The 9549-nt window shown below is 42.3% G+C and overlaps 1 protein-coding gene across 2 annotated transcripts in view; it reads right to left on the bottom strand.

Annotated features, from left to right (window-relative positions):
- Positions 1-7943: 7943 nt before the first annotated feature.
- Positions 7944-9549, bottom strand: part of mfsd3 (major facilitator superfamily domain containing 3) — a 64521-nt gene continuing 62915 nt past the window's right edge. For both annotated transcript variants that reach the window (XM_061906787.1, XM_061906786.1), the window contains exon 6: positions 7944-9549. This exon is cut by the window's right edge and continues 1274 nt beyond it. The gene's annotated coding sequence lies outside the window, so the exon portion shown is untranslated.

The raw sequence follows: 9549 nt of genomic DNA, 5'->3' as shown, positions 1-9549 counted from the left end.
ATAGTCATCATTGTCACCGACGTCCCACTGGGTCATTATTGTCACCGATGTCCACTGGGTGTGAGTTTTCCTTGCCCGAGGATGTCGTAGTGGTTTGTGCAGCCCTTTGAGACACTAGTGATTTAGGGCTATATAAGTAAACATTGATTGATTGATTGATATCCATCAATAGGTTATAGCAGTGGTTTTCTACCACTGTGCCGCGGCACACTAGTGTACCGTGAGATATTGTTTGGTGTGTCATGGGAAATTATGTCATTTCACCTAAAAAAAATATTTTTTGCAAACCAGTAATTATTGTCTGTGCTGTCAAGAGCTCGGCAGAGTAACTATGTAATACTCTTCCATATCAGTGGGTGGCAGCAGGTAGCTAATTGCTTTGTAGATGTCGGGAACATGGTTGGTCGTGATCACAATATAGTTTAAGTACCAATGATTGTCACACACACACACTAGGTGTGGTGAAATTTGTCCTCTGCATTTGACCCATCCCCTTGTTCACCCCCTGGGAAGTGAGGGGAGCAGTGGGCAGCAGCGGTGCCGTGCCCGGGAATTATTTGTGTTGATTTAACCCCCCATTCCAACCCTTGATGCTGAGTGCCAACCAGGGAGGTAATGGGTCCCATTTTTATAGTCTTTGGTATGACTCAGCCGGGGTTTGAACTCCGAACCTACCGATCTCAGGGCGGACACTATAACTATGCAGACGACAGCGGGTAAAAAGGTATCTAATGCTTAAACCAAAAATAAACAAAAGGCAATGAAGCTTAGGGATGCAAAACCAAGCTGAAACTGAACTGCCTGAAAAGTAAACAAAAACAGTATGCTGGACAACAGCAAAGACTTACAGCGTATGGAGCAGACGGCGTCCACAAAGTACATCCGTACATGACAATCGACACCAAAATAAGAGCGCAAGACAAGAACTAAAACACGACACACGGTAAAAGTCACAATTTGATGTGACAGGTCGTGACAGTACACCTACTTGGAGACAAGCGCTATAGTGATGCATGGTTGGTTATGGTTTAAATTCATATCCAATAATTGCAAGAACGACTTTGTACTCTCATTCTCGGCTGCTCAGTTTCATTGTTTGTTTTCTGCTGGTGCTGTGCCTCGGGATTTTTTCAGGGAAAAAAATTTGCCTTGGATCAGAAAAGGTTGAAAAACATTGAGTTATAGAACTGAAAAGGTTGTACAGCAAGTAACTAAAATTAACACAATTACACATTTTTATAAAGCCTATCTTATTTTTTTTCTCTCCCTTAGCGATAGGGTGAGAAGCTCTGTCATCCGGGAGGAACTCAAAGTAGAGCCGCTGCTCCTCCACATCGAGAGGAGCCAGATGAGGTGGTTCGGGCATCTGGTCAGGATGCCACCCGAGTGCCTCCCTAGAGAGGTGTTTAAGGCACGTCCAGAAGACCCAGGACACATTGGGAAGACTATGTCTCCCGGCTGGCCTGGGAACGCCTCGGGATCCCCCGGGAAGAGCTAGACGAAGTGGCTGGGGAGAGGGAAGCCCAACTTCCCTGCTTAGGCTGCTGCCCCCGCGACCCAACCTCGGATAAGCGGAAGATGATGGATGAATGGATCTTATTAAATTTAGCAAGTGAATCACATGTGGTGTTGAACGCTGCATGATTTTTTTTTTTTTACAAAATAAAGTGGCTGGTGCACAATAACTAAACAAAAGATAAAAACTACTATTGGTTCCCATTTACAGTAAATCACTGTGTGAATGTGAGTGTGAATGTTGTCCGTCTATCTGTATTGGGCCTGCGATGAGGTGGCGACTTGTCCAAGGTGTATGCCGCCTTCTGCCCGAATGCAGCTGAGATAGGATCTAGCATCCCCCTCGACCCCAAAAGTGACAAGCGGCAGAAAAATGGATGGATGGCATTTGAGTTTTTGCCCTCATAGTCTTCCTGTATCCAAATACACATTCCCCGTGTTTGTAAACAATAGGGCTTAATGTGGAAACACATTGCATTGTGGGTCTTGCTGGATTCTGAATCGCTTATTTGTGATTGAGTTTAGTTTTTTCTTTAAGTTCAAAACATGAATTGATTAACGTGGACCCCGACTTAAACAAGTTGAAAAACTTATTGGGGTGTTACCATTTAGTGGTCAATTGTACGGAATATGAACTGAACTGTGCAATCTACTAATAAAAGTATCAATCAATCAATCAATAAAAACATGGCACGAACGTGCAACATCATTAACTTGCTTCAAGAAAAAGAAAGGGATTTGGTTAAATGTATCTCATTTCCAGCTTGAAAGCAAAGCCAAAGGATATCAGAATATGATGATGATAAAGAGACGGAGAACAGTCTGGATAGCAGCCGTGAGACAATCAAACATGACTTTTAACGCCATCACCTGGTGCATGTTCGTTAACTGCAATTTCAGACCGGTAAATTTGAACCAAATCATCTTTGAATTCAGTTACACACATAGCAGTTAGTGTTAGCCAAGATAGCTGCAGGGGACAACATATCGTCGTTTGGAAGAAAGCATGTGTTTCTTTTAAGTTTTGATCAAGCACAAAAATGAATGAGTATTATTTTTGGAGCAGTAGAACGGTGATCAAAGTATTTAAAAGTAATAATGGACTTGTTTTCTCCAGGAAACCTGCTTTATGAAATGAGGCTGGGCACCCTCATTCCATCTCGAACACATAAGAGATGAAAGCCGTAGATGATGCGCAATTTGAATGAAGGACAATGAGCCTTAACAGACTTTTCATTCTGAAATTGTTCACCGTTGACAAAATACACTTGTGGAGGGGGGCGTGGCCTGCGGGCCTGCCGCGGAAGGGGGTGTGCCAGGACCGGCCTCGAAGACAGCGACAGGTGAGTGGATGGCCCAGGTGGTTCTTGTTATCTAATCGCCTTTATTAGCAGTAGCCGGGTTGAGACACGCTGTTGGAGCTGGAGTGGAAGTGAGAGAGAGAGAGAGAGAGGGAGAGAGCGAGAAACGGACACAGAAAAAAATTTGGCTGAAAAGCAAAGCATGAGCACTTTGAAATGGAAATAAAACAGTCTTGTAACCCTGATCCAGGCTCTTGTGGCAGTAGAGGGCAAGCTCACAACACTATATTGCCAAAAGTATTTGGCCACCTGCCTTTATTTACATATGAACTCGAAGTGCCATCCCATTCCTAACCCATAGGGTTCAAGATGATGTTCGTCCACCTTTTGCAGTTATTACAGCTTCAACTCTTCTGGGCAGGCTGTCCACAAGGTCGCGGAGTGTGTTTGTAAGAATTGTCGACTATTCTTTCAAAAGAGCACTGGTGAGGGAAGGCCTGGCTCTCAGTCTCCGTTCTAATTCATCCCAAAGGTTTTCCACTGTGTTCAGGTCAGGACTCTGTGCAGGCCAGTCAAGTTCATCCACACCAGACTGTCATCCTTGTCTTATTGGACTTTGCTTTGTGCACTGGTGCACAGTCATGTTGGAAAAGGGGCCCGCTCCAAACTGATATCCTGGAGTATTCATTCAAAGTTCCTTTCACTGGAAATAAGTGAAACAACTCCACCAAATTTCACACTTGACACAATGCAGTCCTGTTGTTCCCAAACTCTTGCATTTTCTTATAACAAAACCGACAGTTGACTTTGGAATATTTAGGAGCGAGGAAATTTCACGACAGGCTATGTTCCACAGGTGGCATCCTATGACAGTTCCACACTGGAAATTACCGAGCTCCTAAGAGCAGCCCATTCTTTCACAAATGTTTGTAGAAACAGTCTCCATGCTTAAAAGCTTGATTTTACACAGCTGTGGCCGGGCCAAGTGATTAGGACACCCGATTCTGATCATTTGGATGGGTGGCCAAATAATTTTGGCAATATAGTGTATAAGAGATGTCTTGAAATATCTTGAGTTGCACATTATGAGCCTATGTCATATATCAGTTTCATTTAGTGAATCTAATTGCTGGCATAAACAGGTCCACCTGTATACTAGGCATCGGTAGTGTCGACATCTGTATCGATCACCCCTACTCTACATTAAAGCGTTAGTAGTTTAGTGGTTAGCTTCTTGTGTTGTCCTGCTCGATGTGTGAGGTATACTTAGCCATTCTCTTGCCCCTGGTCCTCCAGTGATACTACTACTTGGAAAAAGTGTATTTTTCCGCCACATCTAACCTATGGACTGTGGATAGAAAATGTGTTCTTTGCGGCCAAATCTCAATTTCAAGCCAGTGTTCTAGCAAGACATGCACCCTCCCGGATTCCATGCAACGCCTGCATTTGTATAACAAAGAATATGAAAAGATGTCGGGGGGAGTAGCTCGGTTGGGTAGAGTGGCCGTGCCAGCAACTTGAGGGTTCCTGGTTCGATCCCCGCTTCCGCCATCCTAGTCACTGCCAATGGGTCCTTGGGCAGGGCACTTTACCCACCTTCTCCCAGTGCCACCCACACTGGTTTAAAAAAATGTAACTTTACATATTGGGTTTCACTACGTAAAAGCGCTTTGAGTCACTAGAGAGAAAAGCACTATATAAATATAACTCACTTCACTTCACTCCCAGAGCGTGCATCCCTTTTGAAGGAATCTTTCACATGACTACATGTAAAGACCGGGTCACAGCCGTAGTAGAGATCAGTTAAAAAAGGCAAATATCGGCATCTCTACTCTCTCCATATATTTTTTATATAAAATGTATACAGCTATGTTAACTTAAACCTTTTAAAAAAAACATTGACAAATGATGCTCAAACTTAAACGTTTTTAGGTTTGTGTATTTTGTAAAAACAACGCCACATTATTGTTATCATCACATTAAAAGCCTACTGAAATTAGATTTTCTTATTCAAACGGGGATAGCAGGTCCATTCTATGTGTCATACTTGATCATTTCGCGATATTGCCATATTTTTGCTGAAAGGATTTAGTAGAGAACATCCACGATAAAGTTCGCAACTTTTGGTGCTCATAAAAAAGCCTTGCCTTTACCCGAAGTAGCAGACGGTATGCGTGTGACATCACGGGTTGTGGAGCTCCTCACATCCTCACAATGTTTACAATCATGGCCACCAGCAGCGAGAGCGATTCGGACCGAGAAAGTGACTATTTCCCCATTAATTTGAGCGAGGATGAAAGATTTGTGGATGATAGTGAAAGTGAAGGACTAGAAGAAAAAAAAAAAAAAAAAGGCAAGGGCAGTGAGAGCGATTCAAATGTTATTAGACACATCTACTAGGATAATTCAGTAAAATCCCTTATCTGATTATTGTGTTACTAGTGTTTTAGTGAGATTATATGGTACCTGAAAGTCAGAGGGGTGTGGCCACGGGTGGGAAGAGGTAAGAGAGTCCGCGGCTGCAGGAGGACGCAAGCTCCGCTCATGTATACGGTAAGAGCCGACTTATTACCACCATTTTCTCACCGAAACCTGCCGGTTGACATGTGGTTGGGAACCATGTTCGCTTGCCCACTCTGTTCCATAATAAAGCTTCACCTTCGGGAATATAAACAAGGAAACACCGGCTGTGTTTGTGTCGCTAAAGGCAGCTGCAATACACCGCTTCCCACCTACATCTTTCTTCTTTGACGTCTCCATTATTAATTGAACGGATTGCAAAAGATTCAGCAACACAGATGTCCAGAATACTGTGTAATTATGCGAATAAAGCAGACTACTTATAGCTTGGATCGGGCTGGAAGAACATGTCCGCTACAACTGGTGCGACGTTTTCAACGGGATACTTCGCGGGAAATTTATAATTGCAATTTAGTAAACTAAACCGGCCGTATTGGCATGTGTTGCAATGTTAATATTTCATCATTGATATATAAACTTTCAGACTGCGTGGTCGGTAGTAGTGGGTTTCAGTAGGCCTTTAAGAATTAGAAGACTTATATTCTATATCATTGGACAAACTTCAAACAATCACATAGATCTCTTTTGATCGAAAATGTATCAATTGAAAAAAAAGGTACACAACACTTGTGGTTTGAACTAACTAAGTAGGTCTGTTGCACTTGAGTACTAAGAATAGCAAGTGGGGGGGGGGGAGTCCTTCCTCTCAGTGCCTGCATGACCTAACCCACTACACAAACACGATTCCAAGATAATGAGGCTTGGTGAGCAAGCCTAAAGTGGAGGTGCTTTGAGGGGCCTTGTAAGCCCGCCTAATCCCCCTTTACAGCATTTGTTGTGTCATTAGAGCTGCATGGGATGTGGATGCTGTGACATAGGACCTATCCAACCCTGTGGCCCTCAGGCAGCCACACTGTATAGACACCACATTCAAGTCTTCTTCCTTAAAGACCCCACAGGATCTATCCACTCAGACAAATACCACTACAATAAAAAACACAAAATTCTCCCAGCAGTTTTCTTTATTTTATTTATGTGCAAACCTGACAATAGTTGAGCTAAGAGATGTGCTTTGCAACAAATCAGAGTATTACTGACGGAACACTAGTAATTGTAGGCGTGATGTCTACAAACAAGTATTATGGCCAAAGCACAACAAGCAGTTTTTATGTTTTCAAAATCAATAATATAGCAGTTGAGCAGTTGCAGAGGCTGGCCAAATATAATTCCTTTTTTTTTCCACCATGTCCAGGGTGTACCCCGCCTTCTGCCCGATTGTAGCTGAGATAGGCGCCAGCGCCCCCCGCGACCCCGAAAGGGAATAAGCGGTAGAAAATGGATGGATGGATGGATGGATCCTATTCCAGGTCAAGGGTGAGCTGGAGTTTATCCCAGCTGATATCATATAGACCAGGGGTGTCAAACTCAAATACAGAGTGGGCCAAAATTCTAAACTGAACAAAGCCGCGGGCCAAAGTTGAACAACTTAACCTTTTAATAGGGACCCAAACAAGTTTTGCATAGAATATTGAACAAGCAAGGCTTATATAACTTTATAGTGACATACAAAATCGAGTTTTCTTGGTAGCGAGGGTGTATATTGTAGCGTCCCGTTAGAGTTAGTGCTGCAAGGGGCTCTGGGTATTTGTTCTGTTGTGTTACGGTGCGGATGTTCTCCCGAAATGTGTTTGTCATTCTTGTTTGGTGTGGGTTCACAGTGTGGTGTAACAGTGTTAAAGTTGTTTGTACGGCCATTCTCAGTGTAACTTGTATGGCTGTTGACCAAGTATGCGTTGCATTCACTTGTGTGTGTGTAGAAGCCGCATATATTACGTGACTGGGCCGGCACACTGTTTGTATGGAGGAAAAGCGGACGTGAGGACAGGTTGTAGAGGATGCTAAAAGCAGTACCTTTAATATTCTTGTCCGGGTGGAAATTCGGGAGAATGGTTGCCCCGGGAGATTTTTGGGTGGGGTGGCACTGAAATTCGTGATTCTCCTGGAAAGATCGGGAGGGTTGGCAAGTATGAGAATTAGCGTTGAATGCGGTGATACAGCGGCACCGCCACTGTATAATACCGGCGGGCCAGCTCTAATGTTAATTTATCATTGCCTCAAGGGCCAAATGAAATTACACAGCGGGCCAAATTTGGCCCGCGGGCCAGAGTTTGACACCCATGATATAGACAAACAGCAATTCACACTCACGTTCACACCTGTGTGGGGATGGGTACCAATCTGTGCTTTTATCATCACCGACTGAATTCAGAATTCTACTCGGTATCAATTCACATAAAATCAAACGGTGCCGTATTTAATACCTTTATTGCACGTGACGTCCTGTCCGGTTGCAGACTTGGTGGGCAAACAAGCACTCAAGCAGCACTCAGAAGGGACTCAGTCGGACTGCCTTTTGTTGTTGTAATTTTCTATGTCAACAAAGCAATTATGCATAATACAAAGTACTTGAACGTACAGTAAGCTCCACTAATCAAAACGTGCTAGCTCGATGCTAATTTATATTGGATATGCTACTGATTAACGATTTTTCATGGTGATTTTTAACACCTCCAAATTTGGTAATGAAAACCACAACTAAAATGCACCTTACAATCAAACATGTGATTTTATTAAGTACAATATTTACAGTATTAACACACAAGCATACTTGCCAACCTTGAAACCTCCGATTTCAGAAGGTGAGGGTTGGGGGGCGTGGTCAGGGGTGGAGCGGACGCGTGGTTGGGGCGTGGCCGGGGGCGTGGTTGAGAGCGGAGGATTATATTTATGTCTACAATTCACCAACTCGAGTATATACTTCATATATATTTCATATATACATATATATATATATATATATATATATATGTGTATATATATACTTGACTTTCAGTGAATTCTAGCTATATATATTTATTTTATTATTACATTTATAAATAAAATAGTTGAATTTCAGACGGCACCTATCAAATGAACAGTGATAAAAACACAGTTGTTCTACTAACTGTACTGTGCTTGCTGGTTACCAAAAAAAAAGCAAAACACTTACCTTTCACTATTTGAGACGGCAACAGACAACATAGAATCACTCTATTACAGACGGCGTCGCCATGGCTGTAACTTCCTCGTTCTTCTGCTTCGTCTCCTTGTGTGTGCAGTTTATTATTAAAATACGTAGATGTTGTAACGTGATTGGGCAGGCAAGCTCTTTATATAGTGGGAAAGCGGACGTGAAAACAGGCTGTCCCCACTCAGGTCCGCATGGAGCTGGAGGGGGCGTGTCCTCCAGCTCCGCTGAATTTCGGGAGATTTTCGGGAGAGGCGATGAATTTCGTGAGTCTCCCAGTTGGCAAGTATGAACATAAGAATATCAAGTTAATGGCAAAGATGACTTTCTAGCTAGTCAACACACTGTAGGCTATACACTACTGCCATGTAATGTTTTGAAATTGCAACTGCACGCAAGGTCTACTATATAATATGTGCCAATGAGATTCAGAAGTCTAAGGGGTCACCATATAACAACTGGACAGCACAGTTATTGTCAACTCACTGTTAAAAAAATGAAATTGTATTATTAACAAAAACATTGAATATGTACAGCCACAAAAGTACAGACAATTGGAACAGTTAGGTACAGGCATCGAGTCTAAGGTACCGATAATTGGTAGAGTATCAACTCTAATGTGAACAGTACCCATCCCTACACCAATGGACAATTTAGTGTCTCCAATTTACCTAGCATGCATGTGTTTGGACTGTGGGCAAAAGCTGCAATACATGGAGAAAAACTAGGCAAGTGTTATTGACTGTTTCATTGTTTGTGAAACTTTATACTTAAAGCGGGCAAATTCTTATATTGAATTTTTTCCACATATTAGCAATATATACAAGTCATACTTCCCCGTCCTAATATTAGGTCATTACTACTTTTGTCATTATATATGATTTATTTTCAATGTTGTCTTTATACTCCTTTGTAGACATGCATTAATGTTGTGCTGTAAAAGCAGTTGACTTTAAGAATGAATCCTGGCTTTAGAGCTAAGACTAAGTTTGCTATGATACATTTGTTTGCAATACTTTTAGCCTCCGAGGAAAACATCCCAGGTAAGCCTGACAAGTTACTTTGTATACAGTACCATGGAGGGTTACAATACATTTTATATATTACAGTGCACTTATATATTATTTTTTAAAAGATAAACCAACA

The sequence above is a fragment of the Nerophis ophidion genome, linkage group LG07 (genome assembly GCF_033978795.1).
Source record: "Nerophis ophidion isolate RoL-2023_Sa linkage group LG07, RoL_Noph_v1.0, whole genome shotgun sequence".
Lineage (NCBI taxonomy): Eukaryota > Metazoa > Chordata > Actinopteri > Syngnathiformes > Syngnathidae > Nerophis > Nerophis ophidion.
The sequence above is the reverse complement of the archived record's forward strand: the minus strand, read 5'-3'. Positions and strand labels throughout refer to the sequence as shown.